The 18,709-nt window shown below is 32.1% G+C and overlaps 1 protein-coding gene across 1 annotated transcript in view; it reads left to right on the top strand.

Moving 5' to 3' along the window:
• The window catches only part of LOC146995478 (uncharacterized), a 92,263-nt gene extending 79,114 nt beyond the window's left edge, over positions 1-13,149 (top strand). Inside the window, exon 3 of the mRNA XM_085824064.1 lies at positions 9,833-13,149. The gene's annotated coding sequence lies outside the window, so the exon portion shown is untranslated. The remainder of the gene's footprint in view (positions 1-9,832) is intronic.
• The last annotated feature ends 5,560 nt before the right edge of the window (positions 13,150-18,709 follow it).

Raw genomic sequence — 18,709 nt, 5'->3', positions numbered from 1 at the left:
ACTTTTTGATAGAGTATGTTTCAGTTGTTTTTACGAGAGAAGCTTTTCAATGTCGAAACTGATTAAAAGCTATCTTCGATTAAAAATAAGTTTCTGTGCTATATGTAAACTGTTTTTTTAGCCTTAAGAGTTTTTGTTTTCCACATCATTTTAATTATTTAAATTTAATTAAATAAATGTTAGTTATATATTTGTATTGACATTGTGTATGGTGATCATTCTAACAAGGATCCCTCAGAAGGGAGGTTTCTGTCCCTCGCTTGAATGTAGATCTACCACTGCTTGGCTACTACAGTGCAAAAGTTTTATGGTGAATAAGGGTAAGGGAGAATACACATGATGTGTAGCTGGGGAGAAAAGTAAGCAAGCAAATTTCGTAATTTCTAAAATGTGTTCCTTTAAATCCGTGAAAGGAAAGGTGTTTCCGGTCATTACAATAATTATAAAATGGCGTGAGATTCACGAATGGATAACTATGACCATATCAATTTCACAGTGACGTTCTATTTTTCTTTTTGTGACGACAGATTGAAAAATTCCGCAACCATTAGAATCGGAGAGTTGAGGTAAAAGCAAGCGTGCGGAAGATCCCACGGTCACGTCTGTTTTTGTTCCATTGTTCCTTTTTTCTCGTTTCATTTTTTTTTTTTTTTTTTTTTTTTTTTGGTGCTTATTTCGGAAGCAGGTCACCCTTCACAAGGACGGAGAAGTCAGGCACTGGGGGCATCTCGCGAAGCTCTTCATCCAAATCGAACCTTTAGAGGAGGAAGAATGAGAGAAGAGGTTGGAAAGATGGTGAAATGGACTCTAGGTATAGAAGGAGTTGTCAAAATTAGAAGCCCATTACCTTTCTTGCAACCTTCATATATATCATAGGATGTTCACGGATCCGAGACGAAACAGTCAACACAGAAAGCGGACCTGACAGTGTTGCATAAACAGTTTCAAAACGTTTATATATCTTTGAACGGAACTTGAAAAAGAGTGTGAAAGTGCTTTTGCTGAGTTGTTTGGATATGCAAAGTATTAGCAAGTAGTTGTCTAAAGAGGAAGACATATGTACAGAAATTAAGCAACGAAAGCTATTTTTTTTATGTTTTCTCTATCTATCAGTCTGTGTGTCTGTCTGTATCTTTGTCTGTCTGCCTCTGTCTACCTATTACTACCTCTCTCTGTCTATCTGTCTGTCTATATATCTCTCTTTGTCTCTTTATCTATCATTCTCTCTGCCTGTTTGTCTTTTCTGTCTGTCTATTTCAGTCTGTCAGTCTGCTTATCTGTCTCTCTCTGTCTGTCTTTCTCCCTCTTTCTATCTATATCTTTGTTTGTCTATCTATCATTCTCTATATTTGTCAATCTGTTTGTCTATCACACACACTCTCTCTCTTTTGTCTGTCTGTCTTTCTTCTATCTGCATCTTCTGTCGGTTTATCACTGTCTATCGCTATCTATCTGCTTATATACGTCTCTCTGTCTTTCTTCGTGTATGTGTAGATATGTACGTTGTGCAGAGAGTAAGAAACAGAATATATATATATATATATATACAAAATAAAGTAATCAAAAGTAAATTAAAAAGCCTATGACTTGCGCTAAAGCTCTCTCTCTTTCTATATATATATATATATATACATTTGAAAAAGTTTTATGTAAGTAGGACTCAAATACACAATTAATAATAAATACAAAAAATAAAACATATTATTATCCATGTCAGACTCAAACCTTTTCAAAAGAAGGGAGATTAGCAGATTACTATTGATTCATCAATGTCATTACCTATTTTCTTGCAAAATTAGTTTTGTCGGTTTAAAAGCAGCTGCGGCACTCATGTTAATTATTTAATTTATTTGTAGCTCTTAAAATTAGAAACGCCTTCCCTAATAATAATTCTGACAAAACAAAATTACAAAAAATTCTAACTGCTCAAAAACAATAATAAAAAATTCATATATTACTCAAAAAATCACTGACCTGCCCATAGAAATATTATAAAAATTTGTAAACAAGAGCCAAAAAGTACACAGAAATGCTATGGTATAGTATATTCTGGTATTCATTAATCAAACTTACATTTAATTGTAAGATTCACCTCTAAATACGAAAGGAAAAAATTATATTAGCACGTGCAATTTCACTTACTATGTAGAACGTAACGTCTTTATAGGTTGCCACAAAGAGGACAGTTGTAGAGACATTAGGTTTAATTTTGAAGCAAGAGACGTGAAAAATGAGCAATGCCCTCGCCGGTACTCGAACCTCCCGAATATGCGCCGAGTATGCTAGAAGGCGCGCTAAGAAAGCGGACGAAATACCTTATAAACTTAGGAATTTGAAAACCCCTTGGCATTATTTAATTTTCCGCCAAGAAACATTGGCAAAAAGAGGTAGCTAACTGACAACTTAAAGAATAACTTTTTTTTTTAAATAAAAAAAGTCATTAAAACTCAATTCTGGCAAAAGAAATGAAAAGCGGGGAAAAAAAAGATAAAAACTGAAAGCTTTCAGATTTTATTTTACGCCCGAATTTTTTTAACGTTTTGTGTCTTCCCTTTATTTATTAATTATAATGCTCTTCGCGCTTAAACCACATAAAATTCAATTCAACAGCAATACCACAAAATATTTAAAAACAGCATATCTTTAGAATTTCCGAAAGACAGACTCGCGCGCTGGAGATAAAAATGTTTTTTTTTTTTCCTACAGCGTTGCATTGCTTTCTTTGAAATCGTTGCGTTTGTTAATCAGAAATTCGTTAAACGTTTTACAGAATATGAAATAGATGATAAAGCAAATTTGAAATTCAAAATTCTGGCTTCTAAGTGCCAAAGTTTGGGTGAAGGATCATGCTATTCAAAATTTAATGCCTCTACGTACCTTCCCCTTTTCGCATTTTCTACAGTGTGAGAAACATACTGTTGTGTGCGTGCGGGTCGTAACAGATTGAATGCCTAAGTCTGATGAAAGGTTAATAAAATTTATTCTTATCACAAGAAATTTAACAGAGCGCTGGATTTTCCCTCAGAGATATTCGTACAATATCACGCAATATAATCAGTAGCTATACTTTAAACTATTAAAACGTTAAATAGAACTCAATCCATAGCGCAAAGAGAGCTAATCCGATCAACAATAATAACAGCAACCAACTAAATAACAACTATTGAGGTGAGACGTTCCTCTCCGGCTCGGTCGCGAAAGAGTTCTAGTAATTTCCTTTGCTTCTCGAGATTTCTGGAAACCAAAAGAGTAGATTTACTGTACAGCTAACATAGTAGTCAATTACATGTATTAAATTAAATACAAATAAAAGAGGTATTTATGTATTCAATGCTAAATGCACGTGCTCTAATATTTTTAATTTTCCGACATAGCTTTCTCTTAAAACTAGTCTCGCGACGCATTGCATGGGGAAATAAGACAATTTTGATTATAATTCTAATAAAAATAGCTAACTAAACACAAAATTCGAAACGCTGCCTCCCTCCCAAGGACTGCACGTCCCGGGCAGAGCAATCTCTGGACAGCTGTCTCCTGTCACTGGGCAGGAGATATAGAAGAAAGTTTGAATAGATTATTAAAATTAAATTAAATCAAATGTCATATGGTGGCGTATGACAAAAATCATATGGTGACTTATGGGTTGACGACAGCCACCAGCATAAGTTATCGCAATGTTTCAAGCACTGGAAAAACTCTAAATAGATGACCACCCACAGTTACAAAACGGGCGATTTTTGAAAAAAAAAAAAAAAAAAAAAAAAAAAAAAAACGGATAAAGAGGGAAGTTAGTTGAAAATTACAGACATATTATTTTCAGTAGCACTCTTTCAAAAATATTTTACAGTAGGAAAAGTAATAGATTAAATTGTTTCTTTCAAAATAATTTCTAATTTAGTCTTAGGAAATTCAAGGTTATTTTCTGCCACCTTATTTGATCTTAACCGTGACAACAGCAGAAAAAGGTCGGCTCTGTTAATGTTCCCCCCCATTTCCGTTCAGCATGCTTCGCTTCATGAAAAGAAAATGAATGCTATGCGTAGATGGCGGCACTAAATACGATCGTAAATGGGGGGGGGGAGAGAAATAGAAGAACTGGAATTCTGGGACTCTAGAAATTGAACAAATGAACTACGAAATCATAGAGGATATGCAAATGAATTGTGAAGTTTTGAAAATCCGTACTTGAAAAGTAAGTAAAAGAAATACGGAATCGTTAGTTTCCAGACGGCAGGAATTATCTAAATGAAGTGGGAAATATTGAATTGCGAAATCATAGTATTTTAAAAGTAAATAAGATTTGCAGTGTAATTATGATATGTCTTCGGAAGAACACTTAGATTACTTCATAACAGGGAATCATAGATCTACAGAAATACGACAACGAAATCATGGGTTTTCAAACAAATTTAAATAAACACGAGATCACAAGTTTCTAGAGATATGGAAATAAAGTGTGAAATTATGAAACTCCTTCAAGTATGCAAATGAAACATGAAATCGTGGGTCTACAGAAGTATGCAAATGAAGTGCAAAATCACATGTTTAATGAAGAATGGGTTATAAGCTAACTTGAGGTAAACTATGGTTTTAGTAAAATGAGTTCGTTTCTTGAGTTAATGGTTAACACTATTGATCTGTGAGTATTTAACATAAATTTGCGGTCACGCAGAAGATGTGTTTTGCTCAGATAAGAATATGATTTAACATGAAGTTCATTTATAAAAGATTAATTTACCTGAAAATCAAATAAGTGTCGTTTATGGTTGTTAAGTTCTATGTGTTGCAATACGTAGCCGCATGAAATATTCAGATTAGGTACTGCAATAACACAATTTTTACTTTGAACTCGATTAAGGTCATGAGAAGAGCAGTTACTTGGCTTTTAGTCAGTGTGTTTGTTTACACATTTGTGGCCAGTTAAGTGCAATATCTGAAACGGCAACTTGAATGCCTGCTTCTTTCTCTTTCCGTTCTGGAACTCAACAGCCGCTAGACAAATCTCCCGCTCAAAAATCAACACGCTGCTAGTCTGGGAGAGCGCAAACTCGCGGAAACCCGTTTTTAATTAACTGCGTTCACCAGAGTAGTCTTGGAAAAAAAAATCTTAAGAAATAGTTAGGGAGCCTAGCTAAATATCGTATTAGGTTTAAAGTTAGAACCACTGAAGTTTTCCTGAAAGGACGGGAAAATCAATGATAAAGAACTGATGAATGAGATTCTGATAGATCTAAAGTTGCAGATGAAGATGTATGAGAATGAAGATATATCACTAACAAGCAGCGAAACAATATGTCTTCCTCTTCAGAAAATGGTGAAATGTATTCCGATTCTTGAACCAGCAGCTCAGCCGCAGAAGACAGATTTTTAGGGACGGCATCCTACGTACTTATATGATACCTCTTACATTCTGTCGAAGCATTTGAATGCTAGTTACAAATATCAACTAAATTATGATCACGGCGATATTCATAAGGAAAAATTGCTCATTCAGAAAGAAGTATTTCAGTGTTTCATTTCTGTTATTCCTGGAAAAATCGACACATGAACGTAAAAGGACAGTCTTTTTGAATTTTTGCAGTTTGTTCTAAATTACAGTATCCAGAAGAAAGTTCCAAATATTATAATAATACTGCCAACTTTCCTCTCCTTTTCTGTAAGTGTTGCTAATTGTAAAAGACAATAAATAAATAGAGGTAATTTAAGAAGTTTGTGACAACTACTAATTATATTTTGCATTTAAAACCTCTTTACCTACTGTCTGCAAATCAACAAAAACAATTAAATCAATATTTATAAAAATAAACATAGTGAACAATAGAACCAGCAAAATAATAGTTTTATTTTAAAATGTTGGAATTCCTCAAAAGTTTTTGAGGAAACGTGATAAATATAATAACGATGATGATGATGATGATGATGACAAAAAATAAAGGAAAGAAAACCTGGAAACGTAAAAAACAATAGGATTTCTTTTATTCCGTAGAAAGTATAAATTTCGGAATACCTTGCAATTTATTTCATTGAAAATATGAATCTCGGAAGTCACGTGGTTTACATGAGCTTCATTAAAAATGTTCATTTCGGATTATTGGTTTCATAGATTCACAGAGAAGAAAGTACTTCATAGAAAGTATGCATTTCACGGGGCATTTAGATCGATATTGATTTCATGCAGAAAATGATTACAAAATTTTAGAATTATTTTCAAACAATTTAGTTAATATTTATAATGTAAAGAGTATTTTTTCAAATGTTAGATAGAAGGTTGTTTTCTGTACTAGACGTCCATATCGTGATTTCCATGATAGAAAGATTTTTCGTAAAACTTCCAGGCGTACTTCTCTCTACTCTCTTCTTCCACTACTTTGAAAAGTCCATCCATCGTGGTGGGTTTGCGTTTAGAAACAGCTCTTTTCCAGAGGCAAAAGGCATAATAGTCCATAGGTTAAATGTCAGGAGACTTCGTAGGAATACGTTGAAAATATATATATATATATATATATATATATTCAACGTTATGTTATATATAGTTTTTTTAGTAACAGTATAAGTCTGAAGACAATTAGCTTTTTACAATATATACAATTGAGTAATTACACTATATACAAATCCTTCAACTGACAGTCATCCAACTTATACAGCCTTCTCAGGTTTAGAAACAATTATCATATCCCTATCAGTTAAATGATTTAGAGTGAGTATTTAACGCCTGCTCTTTTAAGGCAATGGTTGATAAATTGAATGGGAATTAGATTATTTTTGAGAGTTTTAATAAGGAGCAATCCCATTCAATTTATCAAACATTGCCTTAAAAGAGCAGACGTTAAATACTCACTCTAAATCATTTAATCCTATTTTTATATGCTTATACTGTTACTAAAAAAATGGGCCTATTTCATAACTTTAGTCTGTCTAATAGCTCTTGGACAGTGAAAATTCCTTTTTCCTTTCTTAAATTCTTAATCATTGCGACACGACAATTAGCCAGAAATTAATTAATTTCCATTCACTAGTATTTTCAAAAAAAATCTTAACAGACTGTCTCACTCAAATAAGAACTCCACATAATACATCCCTCAAGATTTCCAAGTCCCACCCACTACCATAAATTACTTCACCCAAGTCTTACCGACTGATATTATTCAAAGCCCCCACTGCCGCTAAGAATTTTCGGACACCCTACACTTATGAGTCAGACACGAAGAGAACACTTTGCCAACTCCCCCACTAGAAAGAAGTTACTTAATACCTTTTCTGGCCTTTATATCTTCATGTACATTCACTGTTCTTATTATATATTATTTTTTTATATTATTTTTATATTGTCTTTGATTTGTTTTTACAAAGTTTGCATTATTTATTTTATTTTGTAATTTTCTATGTTTATTTCAACTTTACTTTGAATTCGATTTCATAATGACAATTTCTAATGTTTAATTTTTACAAATAATATAGAACTCAAATGCATAAACATGAAAGTGTCGGGGACGGTTACTCGGGTTAATTAGGATTTCTCTACAGTATTGCTTTTTACTCCACATTGAATTGACTAACATGCTTCATAAGAATAAGTTCTTTGAGTATCAGCATTAGTTCATAATCCCTTCTATTCGCGGAAATATTTGGCCTGACTAGAACTGCCGGTTTGGCTTTAACTTATAACTCGAGTAAAGACGAAACACTTTCGGATTTACGTATTTTTATCGATTATTGTTCATTGAACGGGAGTTGGTTTGTTCCCCTTGAAAAGTCAACTAATTTCCGATCACTGACAATGATTACATGTTTTTAATTTTTCCTTTTACAATTGAAATCTTATTCTTCATGATGATTTAACTCCAGTCCCCGTTAAAACATTATTAACATTTTGCTTTCAAATTACTTCAAAACATCTTTCAAAATATAACTTACCAGTATGGATTCACTCTTTTAAAATAATTCTACTTTAATTTAACTTAGGAGATAATATAATCAATTAATCAATACTGTTTAGGAAATAAAATATTATTAACTAACTTTGCAGCAATTGCGCAAGTAGTAATAACTTGTTTTCGCACTAAATGGATTTAAGATCATACAACATTATATATATATATATAACACCTGTATCGGTCTTCATTTTTTCAAGAAATGCAGGGGTATTTTTCGAAGTATGACTTGCTGCTTTGTCTCGATGAATTTTCACTCTTTGAAAGTCATTGGAATAAAGAAATGGAATTTCTTCTGTAAACATCGGATATAAAACTTTATTTTCATAGCAGTAGAGTTGATTTTAATATTTTTTCCCACTCTTATTTTTAATTTCTAATTGTGAGAGAATTTTTCGACAACTATAAACCCTTAACTGCAGCATTCTTGGTACTAGATTTGTACATTTTCTTTCACTTTGTTTTCGACTAATAGACCTTTTTTCTTGTGGTCATTAAGGTAGGCGCATGCTTCATCCAGGGTCACAATGTCTTGACATTATTTATGTCCTGCTAAATAGTTTTCAGAGTTCTACAAATTGTTCTGCGTTGAGTCACATGCCTCAGCAATAGTTGGTGAACATTATGTTTTTTTATCTTTTTTATATTACAAATATTAGATTTATTATTTTATATTTTGTTGTTACAGATATATTTAAAGTTTTCGCAACTGATTTCTGTGTCGGTGGACTTTCTCTTGTTACCAACGATTTAACATTATAAACATTAGAAAAAGTATCTACCTTTTTCGGGGATTCCTTTGGAGTCTTCTTTCCGTGTAAAAGTAATGACTGACAGTTTTCCCATTTCCAATTAATAATGTTGCTTAATTTGCACTTCGAAATTTTAATACCATAAATTTCAGAACGTTTTAGAATTATGGAACAGAATATTTCTGTTCAGAAAGCCCAAAAACATATCCTTCAATCCACAGCTTGTTTACATAAGACATTTTTAAAGGAAAATAAATTTAAAAGTAGCAGACGATAATTCTAATTTTAGCTAATAAGATATCACTAGAATGCTTATCACAAAACATTTTTTTCTTTAAATTCTTTATCCTAATCGTTCTAAAGATTTGTGAATACCGGCTGTAAAGAGTGTGCATTTTGGGAGCTTAGAGTAACGTTGGTAGCACAGAAAGTACGCATTTAGGCCTTAGATTAAAGTTGATTTCATAGAAAGAATGCATTTCGAGGGACCTAAGTTTGATATTGGTTTAATAGAAATTATGCCTTTCGGGGGATTTGAGATTCAGTTTCATGGAAAGTATGCATTTTGAGAGATCTTAAATAAAACTTTATTTCTGAGAAAATGTGTATTTCGAAGGTTCTAACTGACGTTGGTTTTATAGAAAGTATGGTTTTCGAAGGAACTTATATTAAGGTTGATTTCCTAGAAAGGATATGAGGAATCTTAGATTGACTTTGGTTTCACAGAAAGAACGCATTTCGATGATCCGTAAACTAAAGTTGAGTTCACAGAAATTTCCAAGGACGTTTGTTCCATTGAATAACTTAATCTACGCAATTTTGGAATTGTTGAATGGACTTTTTCGTGGCGCCTGTACGTACGTACGAATGTATCTCGCATAGCTCAAAAACCACTAGCCATAGAACGTTAAAATTTGATATATGAGCCTTCAGTGATATCTAGTTATACACCTCGCTTTTTAATTGCAATCAAAAGTATATATATATACTTTATATATATGCACACACACTTTGTACATATGTTCAGTTGTGTATTTTGTGCATTTTGCTCAATTGTGTATTTTGTACATTTTGTTCAATGTATACTATCTGTACTTATGTTTGTGTTCTTTATTGCTAATTTTTATTTTTCGTTTGTATTCTTTCTAGGACTACGGTTGCATGTAGAGGGAGCTCTGAACTTACTTGACACCCGATATGATCTTATTTTTCAGAACTATAATTTGTTTCACAAACAGTTAAGTCTCAGCGGGTCCAGAGGAACGAAATGTGTATTCGGATCGAGCAGTTTAAAGTTTCAAAAACTTATTCCTTGACAAGTTCTTTTTGCGAAGGCAAACAGGGAAGATTAATACTTTTTCCACTTATCTCTACCAAGTTTCATATGTTAATTTTTCACAGCTGCTTCCATAGATTTTTAGTTTTAATTTTAATCTTATGTTCACTATTAGGATTTAAGTGGTTCAAGATTCACGTCTACAATCCTTACTTTTTATTACTGTTTTTACTGTTTTAAATACTTCTATACCTTTTCATTAAGATAATCAGGATTACTTTTTCTGACCTACTCAAACTTATATATTATATGTACCCGTGCCGGGCTGAACAGTCCTTACCCGCCTTAATTTTCGCAGTCTTTTACCGTTTCATTGTAGACATATACGTCCAATTACAGAAGTGTTTTAGATGACGAAAATATTCATATTTTAGAAATTTCAAATTAAAAAAAATAATTTTAGACAAATAACGAAATCGAACTTTTAATGTGGTCTTCCGATTCCTATACTTACATTTGGAAAAGTTTTATATTCTTATGAAAAAATAAACATACAAGAAGTTTGATTCCCATACGAAATAACTGACCGTGATATTTAATTTCAAATTTTTCAGTTTGCCTCGAGGGATCCGTTATTTAATCTAGATAGAGTAATTCAATGAAATAAATCTTAACGAAGTGCGCCAAAAACATGTATAACTTAATAGGCCGTACAAAGAAGTCATGTGAAGTCCACATCACACATCAAACGTTTTTCATTACATAAAGATCAAGAAATCAAAAGACGAGAAGATTGCATATGTAGAATGTGCTTGAGAACAGCAGTACTGTAAATAAAAAATGTAGAGAAACTTCTGTAAGATGATGAGTCACTCTTCCGTATTATTTTTAGGCTTTTGTGTCCTTAAAGATCATGCGTATAGGTAATATTTTTCTCGTTAATTAATTGTATTATCAGAAGGATAGATAAGTAAGAAGGAAGATAAGATGTCTTAGCGTCTTAGAGCAGTGGTCTCAAACTAACGGCCTAAGAGGCGCATGCGCCGCAAAGACATTTAAATAATCTCTCTCTCTCTCTCTCTCTTTTTTTTTTTTTTTTTTTTTTCAAATATAGTGTTGAAAAGATTTCTTCTTTAATCTTATTCAAAGATTCGAAGATTACTGAAGATCAGAGGTTTGAAAATTACGGATTTGATTAACTTTTAGTCATTAAAAATAAATAAGCTCATTTACGAATTTTTACATTCAGAATAATCATTTTGTTTGGAATAATTGTGAACAGACGTTTTTCACAGTTCAAAATTAATAAGAAAAGAAATCGATTGACCCATGGGCCTCTACAAAACGTGATGAAGATAATTGCTATTAATTTAAAATTCCAAGGCTGCCGACTTTATCAGAATGGAAACGGAGTGGAGTGTCAAACCGTAGTAAGAAATAAAGAAGTTTATGCTTACTCACACACAAACATATGTATTTCTTTTTATACGTCGAAGAAAAATTTAATAAATAAAAGACTAAAATATTACTATTTATTCTCAAGTTTGTTCCATTTAGTAAGTTTTCTCTGCAAATTTAGAAAGCTTTCATAATTTGTTTAAGTTTAAATTAAAAATTAAAATAAGTTATTTAATGATTAATTAAACAAGTTAGAAATATTTGAAAGCAATGTTAGTCTAAAAATTTAATACTTAGCTGCCAGTATACTTGAATTACAAAGTATAACCAACAAAAATGTCTTATAGGAATCAAACTTTAAATTTCAGATAAAAATAAATATAAATTTCAGTTTTTTTCCTTCTGCTATTATTGCTTATGTGTGTTTTGATAAATATTTAATAAGAGACACTTAAAATTTATTTAAATGTGTTTTTATTTTGTTATTAAAAAAGTTTTCATTTTGTAAAAAAAAAAAAAAAAAAAAAAAAAAAAGATCCGTTAGGTAATTTTTAATCGTGCATTTGGCTTGCATGCAATTTGAATTGGAGACCCCTGTCTTAGAGTATAAGTGTAACGTAAGAAGTTTCAGCATATTTAGAAGATATAAATTAATAATCCAGTAGCATTTGTAACAAATATAAAATCTTTCTTTTGGCACAGTATTAATTTAGATAACTTTTTTTACTATATAAAGACACTATCAGAAATAAAAATATTTGCTTGTAACGCCCATAGACTCAGTCTTCGAAGAGAATTATTTTTTCCAAACGCGCAGTTATCTTTGTTTTAACAAATTTTTAACAAATCTGCCAATGTTTTTTTGTTGCGTATCGGAATGCAAAATCTTTTCCAACTCTTCTTGTATAATGATCCATAAGTCATTCTGGAAGTCTCAAGAGGCTCGATAAGAAAAATAGTCTTTCTTTGCCGATTTTACAAAAAGATAGAAATAGATTCCTGTATCCTACACAGTAAAAACATTCGTTTTCAAACGGTATTTGTTTCTTAGTCGCCAAATAATGGCTCTTTCGTGCGAGCCAAAACAATAAGCAATCCCAAACCTCTTCAGAGTCTCCCACCCGCATTGAGAGTTACACGTAAAGTTCCGGATATCTATTATCCACCAACTCGTAAAACTTTGGAGATGGAAGTTTCTGCTTCCTCTTTCACACAGTGTGCATCCTCTCGATAGGATCACAGAGACGGGGTTGAAAACAAAACGTCGCCATGAAACATTGCTCTTAATGATGTGTGAGAAAGAATTAACCTACGAAGAAAGGAAAGGCCTCGGAATCCCACGCAAAAGTGATAGATTTACTCCAGTCAAGCATAGCTTATAGCCACTATATGAGATCGAAGGCTGGAATTTATTGAATGAGATGAGGAATTTTTATTCATTTCTCCCTGATGAAATGGAAAGAAAGTTAACAAAAATGAAATTTCCTTTTTGTTTCTTCGTTACCTTCTTTAAATGGATAAATGTTTTAAACTTAGAATTCCTTTCTCTGGGTTCCTTAACGATAGAGAAAATCCATTTGTCTTTCGATTATCCTTGTGAAATCTTTAGCTGTTGTGTAAATTGCTGAATGACTTTGCATATTAGCAGTAGAAATCCTGAAACATAACAAAGTATTTTTTGTTTGGGTAGAGGAAAGAAACGTTGAGCAGAGAAATGTGAAAAAGCATCCTGATTAGGTTAGTTTATTTATCATCGCATAGAACACTAACCCTGCCTTAGCAAGATGTATCTTCTGGGAAAATTAAACAAAGTTTTATTAAGTTTGTTTAAAGTTCATCTTTGTTTTATCTACACAAGTAATACACAGACTCTTATTTCGACACAAGCAAGGACAACCAAGGAAAACCACTGGTCTGACATTTTTTCCTAGAAAATTCTGTAAGGTATTTTCTTCCTCTTTTCGCGTGCCTTCGTGGAACTGGATAATTGAATCCAGTGTCCAACTATCAGTGGATTATAGAAGAAGATGAAGAGAGACCTGTACCTGTTTTCCCTCGAAATCGATACAGTCTTGACTAAAATCTACTTGAAAACACAAAAACACAAGGTTATTGCTTTGTGTAATTTTAAGTCTTTCAGTGTTTGATCATTCGAGTAGATACTATCTACTATCTACTCGACTAAAGCCCTCCAAAAGAAGAGTTGGTTCACAAGATAGTATGTATTTCAGTTTCGAAAACATTTACAGTTACGTTGTAAAATATTTCACATGTTACGTATGTGAAATATTTTGACACAATATTTTGCTTGTTTAATTATTCCACATATTATATATGTGAAATATTTTACATTATATATCAAACACCGATAATTGCATAACCTAAAAATCAGTGTTACATAAGTCCATGATTGTAATCATGATACGTTTGCTCAAAATTATCAGGATGCATAAGTCTATAATACATAAATAAATAACACACAAATCGATGATACGTAAGTCTATTGTAATCGTGATATATAAGAATTGTATATCTTAGAACACACAAATTTCTACGAAAGAAAGTTACTCGACAGACGTCGAACGGGAGGTGAGCTACTATTTAATTACAGTCTAGAATGAAAATGCGACTTCTAGAGGTCGAGTAGAAAACATCTTTGAACACTGACAGTTCGATCTAGGATGGAATCTCAATGAATCAGGCTGGTGTATGGGTATTATGTGGTATTTTAATACGTTTAGAGTGAATAGGATCCAATTTGTTTCAGAATATCCTACATCAAGAGACGAAGACCTCTCTTCTCTTGGGCAGACAGCTCTGGAGGGATTTAGCGTAGTCTGGTAAACAAACAAAGAAGTTTGCATGAGATTAAACTCAGTGTAGATGAAGCACTTGGAATGCCTTGAGTCCCAGAAAGTGAGTCGGACTACTCAGCTTGTTTACTTAACTGTTTGTAATTCAATACATGAGGGGTTTATACAATGGTAGTTACGCATTCTACGAATGCATTATCCTGCAGATATCCCGAAGGACTTTTTGTAGAATGTGTAACAGATTCCTTAAAGGAAATTGACTTGTGTTGAAATCAAAAGTCTGCTTTCAGAGAGTTCTTCGGAGGTTTTATACATTCAGCCGATGCTAAGCGAAGTTGGGTCTGATAAAAAAATATCTAGCTGAATAATACGAGTTGAATTATACCGGCTGCTATCCTAAGGAAGAATTAAATATTTCTTCAGACTGACACAGTTTATCTTCGCAACCTTGGTCGTAGAACTATACTTCCAGTTAAAAAAGTGTTTGAATTGACGCAAAGTTCCTTGTTTGTAATTTTAAATTTCTATCTTGCCTTGAGGTGTTGTCAATACATATATTAAAATTATATTCGAAGTGGAATTTTTATCCTTAAATGCCATTCAGTTGTATTCCTTTTTGATTTACTAATCAGTAATATCTTTTTATTTATAATTTTATTATAACTGGTGTGCCAAAAGAACTTTTATACTGGTTTTAAGTTTATGGTTTATATTTTTATAGAGACACTAAAAATTTTCTTTTAATATTTTCATGAAGTTTTCTTACTTTTTAGAACCATACTCTAATATTCATATAAAAATTCATTAAACTATAAATAGTAGAATTTTTTAATACATGCAAATAATGTTACGAATTATCTGGATATTAATACTGAAGATAGCCAAAGCTCCACAAATATGAATTCTATAAAATTCTATGAAATATCTTCCTTTATAGAAAATATATGGAAATCCTTTATATCGTTTATGGAATATCCTTTATGAAAATGAAACATCTTCCTTTATGGAGAAGTGAAAAGAACAAGAATCAGAGTAATATTCATAAATTTACAGGTCTACTTTCCAAGGTTTAAATATATAGTGATTTAGGTGAACAGCACAGTTGGCCCGACGGGAGTGTACCTGTACGACCTATGGGGAAATTCTACCCACTTCTACCTGTACTTGTTAAAAACTGGACTTAATTAATTAATGATGGTATACTAATTAAAGAAATTAATTCGTGAAGGTATATTAATTAATGATGCTGGTTGCCGTAACACTGGGCTTGATATGTTGCCTCTCGAGTTGCTTGGTGATATGACAAGATGTGTAAATGGGTCTTGAATCTCTCCTTCATCAAAACTGTAGCGGAGCTGCACACTACACTGTCGCGGGACTATACTTCTACAAGCAATGGCGAAATTCTGATGTTGTATTATAAACAGAACATGTCGAGCAAAAAGAAATAAAATAAATGCTTTCAAAACTGTTAAATCACGCAAAATAAATTTTATCCCCCGCTTTAAAAAAATACAAAAAAGGAAAAAAGATTAGTTTTCCGCTTTTTTTTTTTCGGGGGGGGGGATGGGGCAGTTATTCCTTTCCTGCTTTCGATTCTATTATTCGAATTTAAACTAAAAGCCGCGGAAATCTTACTTTTCACTTAATACTGAAGGTTATACATGTATTTGCCATTATTAATATGTTATTTAAAAATTTTTATTAGTGAAAAAATTCGAAATATTAATGCATAAAATTTATAAGAATATTTTAAAACCACGAAAAAAAATTTCATATGTGAGAAAATTTCAGTGATTAAAACAATTAAACAATAATCTGCCCTGAGGCTTAAATAATAAACGCAAAGTTTTTAGCGACCCAATTAAAATGCGCAATATTTATAAAATAGCCATTTTATAATCTTCAGCACGCAATCAAAGAAATAGGTGTTCTTTTCCACAATCGATAAATATTTTTTTTCTAGTTGGCAACAAAAGTAATTCGAAATGTTCGCATGATAAATTTTTAGCACGTATATTCCTTTAATTGATACCTCTCAAATCATGGAAGGTATTTCTAAAATAGTGAAAAACGTTTTATAGTTCTTTAATTTATTAATTTTAATGTTTTCCTCTTCTCCATGGCAACGCGGAATTTCTCCGAGCAAATCGAAATTCCGAAACATCATCGAATAGTTTGTTATCACGCCTCGCTGCTCGGAATGTATGCTGGGAAGTTGTGTGTGATAGTAGTGCATCAAGTTTCGTGATCTGAATACGCACGGGGTAACGGCTTTCAATGAAAGGCGATAAAATCGAATGCACGGATTGCATAGCGCAGAATGGAAAAGTTAACCTTTATCGATGACTCAAACACTGATTATTATGACCTTGTATCGTTAGTACAGTTTATCAGTTATAAATTTTCAAAGTTCAGACTCTTCCCAATGAGTAGGTTTGTTAAAGCCCCGTTTGGGAGTCCGTCATTATTTCATTTGAAAAAGAATATTGAATAAATAATAAACTTCCTTTTGATAATTTTAGAAAAAATTTAAATAAATGATAACCTTCATTATGGTAGCTTTAAACAGAACTTGAAATAAACAATAAACTTCATTTTGATAATTTTTAAAAGAACTTAAAAGAATAAGATATTTTTAAAAAAGAAAACTTTAAGTAAATAATATACTTCCTTTTTGGTAATTTAAAAAAAAAAAAAAAACTTCGAATAAATAATAAAATTCATTTCGATTATTTTAAAAAGAGCTTCGAATAAATAATATAAACGAATTTTGAATGAGATAATTTTAAAAAGAACTTTCGGTAGATAACAAACTTCATGTCGATAGTTTTGAACTGGGCTTCCAATAAATAATAAACTTCATTTTGGTAATTTCAGAAAAAAAAAAAAAAAAAAAAACTTTGAATAAATAATAACAATGCCAATGATTTTTGCTAACTAATTTTACTTTGCCAGCAATCCACTTAAAAGACGCCTTTCCCAAAACTTATGCTTTCTGATTTGGTGACGATTGTACCTCAAAAGTTAATGAAACGATACTTTTAGCTTAGATTCTATGAATTCGTAAAGAAACTTTTGGTATTAAAATTGGAACAAAAGAGACCCATGAAATTTTGGTTTCTAAAAATCCTTAAATTGATTTATATACCCAATTTTATTTGGTACACATCTGTTATCGGGACCGGGCTCAGAAATGTATGGATGTACACACATATGCATGTATGTGCATATATATGTGTGTGTACACATACACATACATACGCACCTACATATATATTTGGACATGTATATATATATATATTGCATACAGGAACACATCCATCCATCCATACATGCATACATGTACAAACATTTCTGAATCCTCCTGACAATAGAAGCTAAAAAGCTACTTAAAAAGATAAAAAACCGTAACATTCACGACCTTTTGCTAAGGCATACAGAGCAAGGTAGAACAATTTGTAAAACATTAAAAAAAAAAAAAAAAAAAACTTATTTATCAGAAGATGAAATACATTGTGACACTTGATGAAGCTTCTACCTAAATGACTGTAACAAAGAAAAGTATATCTATTATCAAAAAGGAAGAGGTAAAAATATGCATATCTGCTTCCGTGCGGGAAGTTCGACCTGGGTTGGATTCCAAGCCAAAGGAGTAGATATGTGGGTGTTTTCTTGGATTTTCCTATGTATAACGTCGATGCGAGCTAATTTCCCTTAGAAAGTCCTCGACGAAGGCATCTTTGCTTTTATGCAGATAGCTCTCGCATGTTTTGCCATGATTAAAATAAACCAAATCCACCTGGTTTCCTGAAAGTAAAAAGGACATTTCAGTAAGGGATTTACGATTGTCGCAGGATTTTCTTACAATAGGAACCATTTCTTTATCCGAATGGCTTTGAAAGACGAATAAAGTCATACTTTAAACAGTACCGCTGCACTCCTTGAAAAAATGAAGACCGATGCAGGTATTGCATACATATCCTTTCAATTACAAATTCCCCTGACGTTTCACCTACGAATTAGTGTGCTTTTGGTCTCTGAACAATAGCTGTTTGTAAGCGCATACCCACCCCGATGGATGGATTCTGGAAAATAGTGGAAGAGAAATGCAAATTAATATCCTTCAAAAAGCCGTTCTGTCGCAGGAGTCAAGATGCAGATAAAGGCTATCAGATCGAACATTAAAAAAAAATACACTTTACATTTTATACATTAATTAAACGGCCCCGAAATCGTTCTAAAAATGGGTAAGCACCCTCACTAAAATATCTGAATCTGTATATTTACTGCCTCACTAGAGTATTAGGTAAGCTATAGTTACTCAACCGAATTAGAGTCCTGTACACCTTATTTTCTATCAATAATGATATCGTTCTTGAATTAAGCCGCGGGGCAATAATTTTCATTGATATCGTAATCTGTCATAACTCTTTTAATTACATTTTGAATTTAAACAATTCATGTTTATGGTTTTCTGTAGAATCGAACGTAGAAGAAATAAGCAAGCATAGAACAGATTTAACCCAAACACCTAAC

Source organism: Stegodyphus dumicola, chromosome 9 (genome assembly GCF_044657685.1).
Source record: "Stegodyphus dumicola isolate Sdum_Otavi_A_Nest chromosome 9, ASM4465768v1".
Classification (NCBI taxonomy): Eukaryota; Metazoa; Arthropoda; class Arachnida; order Araneae; family Eresidae; genus Stegodyphus; species Stegodyphus dumicola.
The sequence above is the reverse complement of the archived record's forward strand: the minus strand, read 5'-3'. Positions and strand labels throughout refer to the sequence as shown.